The 13,137-nt window shown below is 53.7% G+C and overlaps 1 long non-coding RNA gene across 1 annotated transcript; it reads right to left on the bottom strand.

Annotated features, from left to right (window-relative positions):
* Positions 1–206: 206 nt before the first annotated feature.
* Positions 207–10,533, bottom strand: LOC129146041 (uncharacterized). Its single transcript, XR_008552354.1, has 3 exons — positions 10,388–10,533; positions 7,876–8,494; positions 207–340 (listed from the first exon to the last, which is right to left on the bottom strand). It is a non-coding gene; the product is annotated as an uncharacterized LOC129146041 (long non-coding RNA).
* Positions 10,534–13,137: the final 2,604 nt, after the last annotated feature.

Here is a 13,137-nt window from a genome sequence, read left to right as displayed (position 1 = left end):
CATGGCGCCAATAGAGACCCTTTCTTGGCCCCCAGGCAGGAGGGGACAGTCCTTGGAGTTCTCTGTGGATGAGGGGTGCTCTCCCTGGACTCCCCACTTCCCCTGTAAAGCCAGGCATAGAAAATGAGAGTCCTTCCCCGTAAGGTGTGGAAAGCTTTCTCCAGTGGCATATAAGATTTCTCTTTACCTCCACACACTACCTGGCGTCCATGAGTGTCGCAGGATCCACATGTTGGTTGCACAGCGAAGGCTGGTGTATGTCAACATCACTGAGCCACTGTGATCAACATGACAGACAAAGGGTACGAGGAAGGCTCTCCATGGCTTTATGACCCGTGTCCTGCCAGAGAAAGAGGCAGACTTAGGAGGGGCTTATTTTAGAATCTTACAGAAAAATAAGTATGTTTTGCTGCAGATAGGAACTTCCACCAGCATATCCCATCACCACCCCGGAAAACCAAGCAGCGACAGGAGGAGACGTCCTTCCTGAGACCAGACAGGACATGGGGCTGGGGAGCCAGCCCCCTGCAGAAGCTGCAGGAGAGAGGAACACACACTCCCACAACGTGCTTGGTTGATTTTCTGGCTGCACAACATTTCCCTTCTCCTGGCAGCTCCAATAACATCATGTTTACCTCCCGGGTGCTGTGAGCGGGCCCAGGTCACTCACTGGGTGCTCTGCTCAGAGGCTCTGGCAGCTGCAATGAAGGGACAGTGGAGACTGAGGTCACCTCCAGGCACACCCACAAGCTCAGGGACAGGCTTGTAGGCTGCCAGGATGGGGACCCTCTTACTGCAGGGGAGGCTTGCCTAGTCCTTCCTGTCTGGCCCTCTCCACAGAGGGCCTCATAACAACAGAGGAAACACGCTATGAGATTCCCCTTGAGTGAGCATGACACAGAGAGTGTGTGTATGTATGTGTGTGTATGTTGTGTATGTGTGTGTATGTGTATGTGTGTGTATGCAAGACAGAAGTCACATTCTTTCATAATCACTTCATAATCTTAGACAGACATCACTTTCACCATTTTCTATAAAGCAGAAGAAAATTACTAGGTTGAGCACATGCTTGACAGAGGGGATGACATAGGACATGAATACCAGGAGGGGACACTGGGCACTGTCTGAGCATCCCCAGACCACACGTACCAAACCGGAGGGAGCAGGAGGAACAGGGTCTGCCGCTCTGTCTTGCCATCTGGTCACTTCTCACCACGCGCCCACAGGCCGGTCAGGACTAGGAGCTGGGGCACAAGGGAGTCAGGTGCTTGATCCACAAAGGTCATCCTCAGACCACGCAGAGATGGAAGGAAACACAGGGACGCAGAGAATGGACAGCAGGTAGTCAGGACTGAGGAATGACAAGACTAGCCATGGACAGTCGTGGAATCATATTCCCTGGAAGACAAGACACCACAGAGGACAAGCCGCTCACTCAGACCATGGAGTGGCCTCTTTCCTTTCATATTCCTGCCCTGTTCAAACAAAGGACCCATATTTAGAGCAACAGTGAGCTTGGGGATTTCTGCACCTCACCACCCGCTGTCACTGCCCGCCCGTCTCATCTCTGAGGCTGGGGTGAGCCCGGCAGAGGGAGAGGGCTGAGCAGGGACATCAGAAATGCCCTGATCTTGACAGATCTAGCTTAAAATGACAACACAAATAATATGCCTGGTAGATACTTTGTTGTAACACGTGATTTAAGTAAGAAGCTGTAATCCCAAAAGACCTAGAGTGTTGTCAAAGAATGTTACCTCAATTGAAAACTCCCTGAAACTCTTGCCACGCCAGTCATCAGAGCTGCCATGAGCTGGAGACCACAGAGGCCCGGTCCCTGCCTGCAGCCCGGCCTGAGGAGAGTCAGCACCAGCACACGCAGAAGCTCAACTTGGTGTCTGGACTCGGCTTCTCCCCACCCAGCCCCTCACCCGGCCCCTCTTTTGCCAAAACTCTCTTCTTTCACCACTGAGCACCACCCTGCACCAAATCTATACACACCACGTGCCTTCTGTGAGGAACTAGGACGCCTCAGCCCTCGACAGGAGTTTGTGGTCTAAAATCACATTGACCTATAGCTTCTCACTAAACCCCAAACTCTCCCGTGATGACAAAGGAAAGCCCCACAGAGTTTGTCTGCCGATGACAGCGATGTCCCCTGTGTGCAGCACAAATGCAGAACTCAAACCCGGGTCCTCAAATCCCTACTCCAAGGAGCAAGGACTCATAATTCACAGGGAATTGTTTGCTTATCTGGGTTTTCCCCTCATGGATCAGCATCCACGTCAGGGAGCACCATCTGGCAACACCAGGAATGATTACCCTCCTGTAACCACAACGTTCTCACGGCGATGAGGACTGAAGACGGGGTGCCTGCAGGGGCTTGGGGGCATCCTCCCAGGACGTAGACAACCAGTTGAAGGCAGGCAATTCCCAAAAAGACATTGGTATATTTAGCCACCCCGTGTGGAAGGGAGGGAGGTGGGAGCTCAGGCACTGTGGCCTGAAGAGAAAGGATCACTCCTGAGAGAAAGTCTCCCAGTCCCTGGAATGAGTCCAGGGGAGGCTGAGGTAGGAGGCCGGCGCGTGATGTCCCGAGCCACGAACCTCCTGTGGAAAGTCACCAGAAAGGAGGAAACCTACCCATAACCTCCAGAGACACATTCCAAATCCTCCCGCAAGACTCCCTCTGCCTCGGGGCCCGGAGATCCCAAAGATATGAACCCAAAGGGCAAGTGGGGTGGGGAAGGGGCAAGAGGAGCGGGCATGCTCCGGGTTACAGGTAGGCCTCCCACAGGCCCAGTCCTCGGCCAGCCTGGGCGCGCCCTGTGGACCTATCAGGGCACCTCGGGGGAAGAGGGCAGAGGACGCGGAGGTCACGCGTGTTTACGTGGTTCCTATTGGCCCTTTATCTCCTTAAAAGGGGCCCAGTGGTCAGCCTGGACAGTATCCTGGACCCTCTGCGGATTCTCTGGCTGCGTCACCCCATCCCTCAGCATGAGAGTCCTCGCTCTGCTGTTCCTGGCGGCTCTGGCCGGGACCCTGGTTCTGGCTGGTGAGTGTGGCCTTCCCTGCGCCCCCCGCTCTTCCATCTCTGCCTGAGCTCTGCCCTCCCCTGTCTCTCTCCCTGTGCCCTCCTGCTCCCTCTACCTCTTCCAGCGTCTGCCCCCCCCTGCTCCTGCACATGTTGCCTCCTCACCCCACTGAACAGGAGGGACCCCTGCCTCTCAGGCTGTCCGGGCTCCCCCTCCACACAGCCCCTCTCACCATGGCTGCAGCCTCGCGGCTCCTGCAGGAGCTCTGGGCCCCCAGGCACTCGGGCCATGGTCCCTCCAGGCAGCAGCAGGGGCTGCAGAAGGACACAGCCCGGGACCCGCGGGCCAGGCCCAGTGCAGCCTGTGGTGGGGACTCTCAGGCCCTCCTGCAGCACAAGGCGCTGCTCCTGCTGGGAACACCCCGCTGCCCCTCTCACATCAGCTCCCCTCTCGTTGGTCTTTCACCTACCAGACAGCTTTCTCTCCCCCTGTCCCCGCACAAACCAACAGGGAAGGTCGCCTGACTGCACCTTCCTCCTCTGTCATCTCTACCGAGAGACGATTCCTCCAAAGAGCCAGCCATGCACAGCAGAATAGATTAGACCCTGCTGGCTCTCTCTGGAGACTTGGCTGAATGTCCCTTCCAGCACTACCCACACGGGGGGCGCAGGATTCCATCACGGGGTGCAGCTTCCAGGCAGGGGCGTGTCCGCCTTCCTCACATTGAAGCTGCATCAGAACCCCCTGGCCTGGGCCCCGGGCTGCGCTGTCCTGCACACTGGGGAGCTGCACCCCCTGCCACGGTGCTGGCCCTCACAGGGACCTCAGGCGCCTCCCAGGCCGCAGCCAGCAGGGAAGAGAGTTTGCAGGGAGAGTCACGCAGCTCCGAGCGGCCCCTGGTTAGAAACCTGCACGAGGACGCCCGGTGCAGCCGCAGAGAGAGCAGCTGCTGGAAGACATGATGCGGCCCAAGGGCACGATGTCCCCATGTCCTTAGTTTGCTGACACCTGAGGATGAGGATGAGGGGGGCTCAGGTGTCTGGGGTCAGTCCTCACTGTGTGTCTCATCTCTTGCAGACGATGACCCCTCCGAACGCAAAGAGCATGTCTCCCTGGACACTTTGATTTGTAAGTCCCCCCGCTCCCGCTCAGGAGGACGTGGTCTCCCCTGGGAATGGCATGGAAGCTGGGAGAGAGATCCTGGGGATGGGGTTTGGTGTCCTTACGGAGTGATCATGCCGGGAGCATGGACTGGGATGGAACAAGGCCAGGACCACTAGGAGCGCCAGGCAGCCTAGTCACGGGGAGACAGGGGGCAGGTTTCTCAAGAAGGACAGGACGCGAGATGAGATTAAGGGATAAGGAAACACTGTCCTGCTGTTAATTCCTCACCCTCAAACATAACCCTTCGCTGCTCTGTCCATGTTATTACACCCCCACCAGCTTCTACCTCATTTTCCAGCCTCTTTCCAACTTCCTCATGTGCCACCCACTCGCCTAAACAGACCACACGGCCCCACACACGCCTGTCCCTGCGACCCTTCCCGCTTACTCTGCTCCTCTAAGGAAGCCCCTTCAGCATCTTCCCTCCTGACCCCTGCCGCCAAGGCCCAGCTTCTCTCTCAAAAGCTGCCTGTTTCTCCCCATACCCGGGGCCACACCCTCCACGACCTTCCTATGAGAGGCCCCTGCCCTGCCCTCTTCCCAGAGACACCGTCAGTCCATGCAGGCCGCTACAACAGCCACCATGGCTTAGACTACGGAAATCTATTGTCACAGCCCCGGCGCTGGAGTCTGAGGTCAGGGAATCAGCGTGGTCGGGACGGGGGAGGACCCTCCTCTAGGCTGCAGACCCAACCTCTTGTAGCCTCACTTGGCTGAAAGACCAGCAGAGCGATCTCTCTGCTCTCCGTTTCGAAGGGCCCTAATTGCATCCATGGGAGCCCCACCCAGTGACCTATCACTCTGGGGTTACACGGTCCATATAGGAATTAGGGCATCAACAGATGTTTGTCCACCCAGCCTATAGCATGTACAGGTCCTGGCATATACAGATGTTGTAGCATATATATAGATCTCTCTCTAGCAGGCAACAGTTATACAGTGTCTCGTGTTCATCCTGCACCCAGTGTTACGTATCCTGAGTCGTGACACAATGCAAAGGAAATCAACAAAGCGCCAGAATTTACCATTCTTAAGACATGCAGAGCCCGACTGAGCATGTGCCGGGAGAGCCACATGTGATACCTGTTTTGGAAAAAACAAAAACTTTGCCTTTACTAATCTCAAAACTTGACGTCTTACAGCTCAGCTGGAAGAGAAGACCATGACTCCTCCAATAGATGGGGTGCCGGGAAACTTCGAGCGTAAAAACCGAGGGCTCCTGAGTAAGTGTGCCTCCACCTTGCTGGCTCAGGCCTGCTGATGCGGCCACATACGGGACAGGCCCAGGGGAGCACTCACCTGACCACAAGGATATAACGGGGGGCTCACTGCCCCCACACCCGGGGTTTCTCAAGAGGAGAGGTTGCTGCCCTCAGCACAGGTGACTCCTCACCTGGCCGAACTGCCTCGTGCCACAGAGAAGCCCGTCGGCTCAGCAGAAGTTCCCCCACTTGAGATTCTGAGCAGGGAGGGTCAGGGGAGGCTGTGCAGGGAACCTCAATAAATGACACTGCCATGGGCCTTCTCTCCAACATTAGAGTTCCTGCTCAAACAACTGTCAAAACATGGAAAAAATTTTATCAAGGACACTTTGAAGAAACTGCCGGATGAAATTCTGAAAGATAAACTTAAAAATCCAGGTGAGTACAAGTGCAGGCAAAGCCTTGTGGGAGGAGAGTGCTCACCACACACCTGCAGGGCGGGCGGCGAGAAGGTGTCCCCAACCGCCACCCCTCGGCCCTGCCCGCTGATGTGCCCACATTGTGCCTTCAAATGTCTGCATGTCCAGACATTCACCCCCCCGTGGTCGGCTGCCAGATGGCTTCTGGGATCTAAGCCCCTGGTGGCCTCCTGTGACCCGGCCTGTTTCTGTCCCTCATGGCGCTCCAAGGTGGGGCAGGAGGTTAAGTTTCCAGGCTTCTGTGAGTCTAACCTTCTTCCTCTGTGTCTGTGAATCTCCTCCATGGGAAGAGTTTGAACATGGAGCTAGAGGGGACAGTGTGGGGTACTGAGGAGCAGCGTGTGCCCTTCAAGACTCAGTCCCGCATCCACTCTCTGCTCTACGGACTGAAATTGGACAGGACCGAAGACACTCCGGCACCAGCATCTTCATTCTGGATGAAATGAGATCTCCGCGCTTAAACCTCATTCATTAGTAGAGCTAAAGCAATAAAATTGACTGTATCCACCTCACCATGTGCCTGTGCTCTGTGGGCTGGGCCCTAAAACGCAGGGTTGGGAGGAGGGGAGAACCCGCCCAGAAGGGACACCGGGCAGGGGTGACCTGGCCAGGCCCTGGGCCAGCCACAGTCTGCCTGGGGGACGCAGCCCCCACACAACCATTGAATCACCTGAGTCAGTCACACGGGCTGAGCTTCTCCTGCCCAGACTGCAATCCAGCTCTGCTTGGCCCCTGGTTCCTCACACAGACCCTTAGCAACGCGTCCCCATGTCCAGACACTAAATCAACACCGTCGCGGTAACTGTCCGCACCACCATGGGGAGCAGAGATTTACACCTTATTCATCCTGCGCCTTGCTCACTGTCCAACAGGAAAACACTTGCACACCTGTTTTCCTCACTAGACTGCAGGCACCACGTGGGCAGGGATTCCTGCCTCTCCCTTCACAGGTGCTTCCCCGCTGCCTAGCAGTGCCGAGGACACAGAATCACAGAGTCATGATCAGCTGAAGGTTGCATGTTCATCCACTCCACACGCATCTCCATTCACACCCTGTGGAATTCACGCCTGCTCCTCTCTGGTCTCAGAATATGGTTTTGGCACAAATGCTGCCTCTTTACCAGATCAGTCACTGTGAGAAGCCGGCCTGTGGGGGAGCCCGCTCAGTGTCTCCAACGCACCAAGGTAATAGATGCAGAACAAGTTGTCTGTGTACGGAGAGAGACTCCCACAGGCCGCACAGCAGGGCCCCACTGGCCCTAAGGAGGCCCCAACATCCCCACTGAATTATGCACCAGCCTCCTGTGATACCTTCTCTGGCATCACAGGTATTCCACACACCCCAGGTATTCCACACACACCCCAGGTATTCCAACCACAAAGGAGAAAAGCTTCAGCCACGTCACATTCAACACTGGTGACGTGAAGGCTGTCATCTTGAAAAAGCTTGGCGAAAGGGGACAATCCCAGCCCGCATGAAATCTCTTTCCACCACAGAGAAGTGACAACATTTCAAGGGGCAGAGACAAACAAAAAGGGAGGAACAAGGTAATCAGTAGAAAAGGCAGAGAGCTCCCCTGTGTGCCGGGGCTGTGCACTGTGCCAGCACCTGGGGAGGAGGCGGGCAGCTCTCTGGAACCCACCACTCAAGGCACAAACCCCTGCTATGCAGAAGGAGGGCTGGGCACAGCCTCCATCTCCCCCCCCACCCAAGTTCACTAAACGACAAAAATAACGATTTAATAAAATTAACCTTTTTTCTCAGTTGGTAGGTAACACCCCTGCTTTCTGGAGTGACTGCATTTTAAGGTCACATGTAAGTGATCTACTAAACAATTATATACAATAAAGGGAAACACTCAACCATACAAATCCAAATGTAAGGGGAAACAGGGAGTTTATCCACCACTGTCTTATCTCTGAAATAAGTAAAATAGATTAAAACAAGAATAATAAACACAAGTATGTCAGTTAAAAGCACTTAAAACCCCAACTCACACTTTCCTGAAGAACTGCTGCCAAGGACAGTGAACCTGGAGCCGACTGCAGGAGGGAACCGTCACCCCAACACAGATCTGGGCAGATGGTCCAGGGAGCACAACCTCTTTCGTCCACGTGTATTCAAAGGAGCAAAGACAGGAACCGTGTCTGGAAGCAGATTCAGCGCAGGTGCGATGACTGCTCCTGGCTAGGAGGACGGAGCACCCAGGAAAGGAAAACGAAACTGAAGACAGTGACCCTTGACAATAAAGAAAACTTGGATGAGGTGGAAGAGGGGAATGCGAGCTGTTAAAACGGCAGCATGTCCTTGCCATGTATCGGTGAAGGGCACATAGTATTTCTCTTGGTTGAGTCACAATCTCCTATCAGAATCGGCCGTGTCTTTATAAAGGCCACAGTGGTCATGGGGACATGTCCTTTCCAGGCAGTCATTGAGGGATTCAGCTGGGCAATTGCTCAGCCTTCACACCTGCCTGACAAAGGTTGTTCAGTCATCAGCAACACCAGTTCCAAACACTAGCTGGAAAGGAGCGTGGTCAGATCGCATGGAACTTAGCGTAGACGCCACCATCAAAGGACTATGTTGTTGGCAAGACTCAGGGTCATGGCCATGGAACTGCAAAGAGAGAGAAATTTCTGGTGGAAATGTGACCTAATGAATGCTGTGCTCCTTGGGCAGTTTCTCCACAGGGCAGAGTAATCAAAACCACGGGTGAGTGTTTTCATTAGACATTCCCGAGGCAGGATGGTTTCCCTTATAACCAGTGAAAGAGCCACAGAAAACATTCCCACTCACTCTACTGCTCCACTGAGGGCCTGGAAGCAACCTGGGATTTCACATTGCTCATCAGTGGATTTAGAAAAGGAACAAAAGGCAAATGGCTGCCTGGAGGTTGCCAGGCCAAAGAGAGGAAGTAGAACATGCTGTGAGGCTTGAGATATGGACCATACCCAGGACTAAGGCAATGATCACTCCCAGAGGATCCACAACAATGGCAGTGACTGGAATTAAGCCAAACATCATGACAGGGTCACTTAAAGTTGTCTGGAAGGCAGAAAGGCTTTAAGATTAGAAACTGGATGGGCTCTTGCCCATCAGAGGAAGCAAAAACACAGAGACTGTGAAATACAACGTGAAGGGAAAGCTGTTATGTGAGGGCATATTTGCAAGCACAGTTTGCAGAATAATAATTTTCCAGCGAGCCCTGAGTGATCAATTAATGCATTTTTAACAAAGTTAACATTAAACACAATAACCTGGATTTTACACCATAAAGACAGCCTAGAAAAGCACACTCCCTTCTAAAGGAATCTTCTATCAAATCTACTAAAAGTTCAGCTCCATTCTCAAAGTGATCAGAAAATACAAAGAAAAGACAATGGGAAAGCAGCAAGGCCTGTCCCAGTGGATCTGAAAAGAGAATTGATGATTTTTATACTATTTTTTAAAATTCACTTTATCCAAAGTTAGAAGGTAAAATACTACATACACATGATGTATTTTAAAGGAGCAGAGAGAAAAATCAACTGATTTCATGGGGAAATCTGCAATTCACTGGAAGGGTCTGCGTGTCCCCAGCAGCCCCTGGTGGGTGAGCGCAGCTGCCACAGTGAACAGGCATGTCCAGGTGGCACCAGAGCCTCCTGCCCACTCCCCGCCCAGAGGTCGAGGCACAGTCACCCTTCCTCACTGGGCCCGCACTTGCTGCCTGGCCACGGCTATCCTGGCTGGTCCACATCGCCTGCCAGATACCTGCAGGCATTGAAATGCATAACATTTAGTCCCAACCTTTCTCTCAACAACCTATCTGGACATTTCCATCTACAAAAGAGGAGGGAACATCTCTCACTACCCCTCTGGGATATTCTTGTGCTTGTGAAATAATCAAGTGATCATCAAAGAGTTTAGAAGGAGCAGAAAAACAGATTTAATCACATGTGTAGAGGAACCTAGGAATGCAGAGAGAGGATTCCAAAGACAGGGAGGCAAATCTGGGCACCTACCTAGTTAAGAGGACAGGGGATTTGGGCTCCATGGGGACTGTAGGGTCAGTGCCTGACTGTAGGGTCAGTGCCAGGAATTCACACATCAAAGGACAAATGCTCTGCCCAGGAACTCAGAGTGGCTCTTCACAGAGAGGTCACACCGTGTAGCAACCTCCTTCTGATGAGAACCCTATCTACAGGCTTCTGGGTAATTGGGGCCTGATGGAAGTTTCTCCAGCATGTGCCTGGCTCCACTGGCCTCCGCTGGAAATAATCTGTGTGTCAACAAGGGGCACTGTGGGAAGACCTGACCTTCTCAAGTGAAGGTGCTGAGCACATGGCGCCAGTAGAGACCCTTTCTTGGCCCCCAGGCAGGAGGGGACAGTCCTTGGAGTTCTCTGTGGATGAGGGGTGCTCTCCCTGGACTCCCCACTTCCCCTGTAAAGCCAGGCATAGAAAATGAGAGTCCTTCCCCGTAAGGTGTGGAAAGCTTTCTCCAGTGGCATATAAGATTTCTCTTTACCTCCACACACTACCTGGCATCCATGAGTGTCGCAGGGTCTACCTGTTGCGTTGCACAGTGAAGGCTGGTGTATGTCAACATCACTGAGCCACTGTGATCAACATGACAGACAAAGGGTACGAGGAAGGCTCTCCATGGCTGCATGACTCGTGTCCTGCCGGAGAACAGAGGCAGACTTAGGGGGGCTTATTTTAGAATCTTACAGAAAAATAAGTATGTTTTGCTGCAGATGAGAACTTCCACCAGCATATCCCATCACCACCCCGGAAAACCAAGCAGCAGCCGGAGGAGACGTCCTTCCTGAGACCAGACAGGACATGGGGCTGGGGAGCCAGCCCCCTGCAGAAGCTGCAGGAGAAAGGAACACACACTCCCACAACGTGCTTTGGTGATTTTCTGGCTGCACAACATTTCCCTTCTGGCAGCTCCAATAACATCATGTTTACCTCCCGGGTGCTGTTAGCGGGCCCAGGTCACTCACTGGGTGCTCTGCTCAGAGGCTCTGGCAGCTGCAATGAAGGGACAGTGGAGACTGAGGTCACCTCCAGGCACAACCACAAGCTCAGGGACAGGCTTGTGGGAGGATCCAGTTCACCGTAGGCTGCCAGGATGGGGACCCTCTCACTGCAGGGAAGGCTTGCCGCGTCCTTCCTGTCTGGGCCTCTCCACAGAGCACCTCATAACAACAGAGGAAACACGCTATGAGATTCTCCTTGAGTGAGCATGACACAGAGAGTGTGTGTTATGTATATGTGTGTGTGTGTGTATGTGTGTGTGTGCAAGACAGAAGTCACATTCTTTCATAATCACTTCATAATCTCCGACAGACATCACTTTCACCATTTTCTATAAAGCAGAAGAAAATTACTAGGTTGAGCACATGCTTGACAGAGGGGATGACATAGGACATGAATACAAGGAGGGGACACTGGGCACTGTCTGAGCATCCCCAGACCACACGTACCAAGCCGGAGGGAGCAGGAGGAACAGGGTCTGCCGCTCTGTCTTGCCATCTGGTCACTTCTCACCACGCGCCCACAGGCCGGTCAGGACTAGGAGCTGGAGCACAAGGGAGTCAGGTGCTTGATCCACAAAGGTCATCCTCAGACCACGCAGAGATGGAAGGAAACACAGGGACGCAGAGAATGGACAGCAGGTAGTCAGGACTGAGGAATGACAAGACTAGCCATGGACAGTCGTGGAATCATATTCCCTGGAAGACAAGACACCACAGAGGACAAGCCGCTCACTCAGACCATGGAGTGGCCTCTTTCCTTTCATATTCCTGCCCTGTTCAAACAAAGGACCCATATTTAGAGCAACAGTGAGCTTGGGGATTTCTGCACCTCACCACCCGCTGTCACTTCCCCCGTTCTCATCTCTGAGGCTGGGGTGAGCCCGGCAGAGGGAGAGGGCTGAGCAGGGACATCAGAAATGCCCTGATCTTGACAGATCTAGCTTAAAATGACAACACAAATAATATGCCTGGTAGATACTTTGTTGTAACACGTGATTTAAGTAAGAAGCTGTAATCCCAAAAGACCTAGAGTGTTGTCAAAGAATGTTACCTCAATTGAAAACTCCCTGAAACTCTTGCCACGCCAGTCATCAGAGCTGCCATGAGCTGGAGACCACAGAGGCCCGGTCCCTGCCTGCAGCCCGGCCTGAGGAGAGTCAGCACCAGCACACGCAGAAGCGCAACTTGGTGTCTGGACTCGGCTTCTCCCCACCCAGCCCCTCACCCGGCCCCTCTTTTGCCAAAACTCTCTTCTTTCACCACTGAGCACCACCCTGCACCAAATCTATACACGCCACGTGCCTTCTGTGAGGAACTAGGACGCCGCACACCTCGACAGGAGTTTGTGGTCCAAAATCACATTGACCTATAGCTTCTCACTAAACCCCAAACTCTCCCGTGATGACAAAGGAAAGCCCCACAGAGTTTGTCTGCCGATGACAGCGATGTCTCCTGTGTGCAGCACAAATGCAGAACTCAAACCCGGGTCCTTAAATCTCTGCTCCAAGGAGCAAGGACTCATAATTCACAGGGAATTGTTTGCTTATCTGGGTTTTCCCTCATGGATCAGCATCCACGTCAGGGAGCACCATCTGGCAACACCAGGAATGATTACCCTCCTGTAACCACAACGTTCTCACGGCGATGAGGACTGAAGACGGGGTGCCTGCAGGGGCTTGGGGGCATCCTCCCAGGACGTAGACAACCAGTTGAAGGCAGGCAATTCCCAAAAAGACATTGGTATATTTAGCCACCCCGTGTGGAAGGGAGGGAGGTGGGAGCTCAGGCACTGTGGCCTGAAGAGAAAGGATCACTCCTGAGAGAAAGTCTCCCAGTCCCTGGAATGAGTCCAGGGGAGGCTGAGGTAGGAGGCCGGCGCGTGATGTCCGAGCCGCGAACCTCCTGCCGGAAAGTCACCAGGAAGGAGGAAACCTACCCATACCCTCCAGAGACACATTCCAAATCCTCCCGCAAGACTCCCTCTGCCTCGGGGCCCGGAGAGCCCAAAGATAGGAACCCAAAGGGCAAGTGGGGTGGGGAGGGGGCGAGGGAGCAGGCATGCTCCGGGTTACAGGAAAGGCCTCCCACAGGCCCAGTCCTTGGCCGGCCCGAGCGCGCCGTGTGGACTTATCAGGAGACCTCAGGGGAAGAGGGCAGAGGACACGAGGTCACTTGTGTCAACGTGGCTCCTATTGGCCCTTTATCTCCTTAAAAGGGGCCCAGTGGTCAGCCT

This window comes from Talpa occidentalis, unplaced genomic scaffold (genome assembly GCF_014898055.3).
Source record: "Talpa occidentalis isolate TD23 unplaced genomic scaffold, MPIMG_talOcc4v2.1 talOcc4.16, whole genome shotgun sequence".
NCBI lineage: Eukaryota > Metazoa > Chordata > Mammalia > Eulipotyphla > Talpidae > Talpa > Talpa occidentalis.
This window is presented reverse-complemented; position numbering and strand designations above follow the sequence as displayed.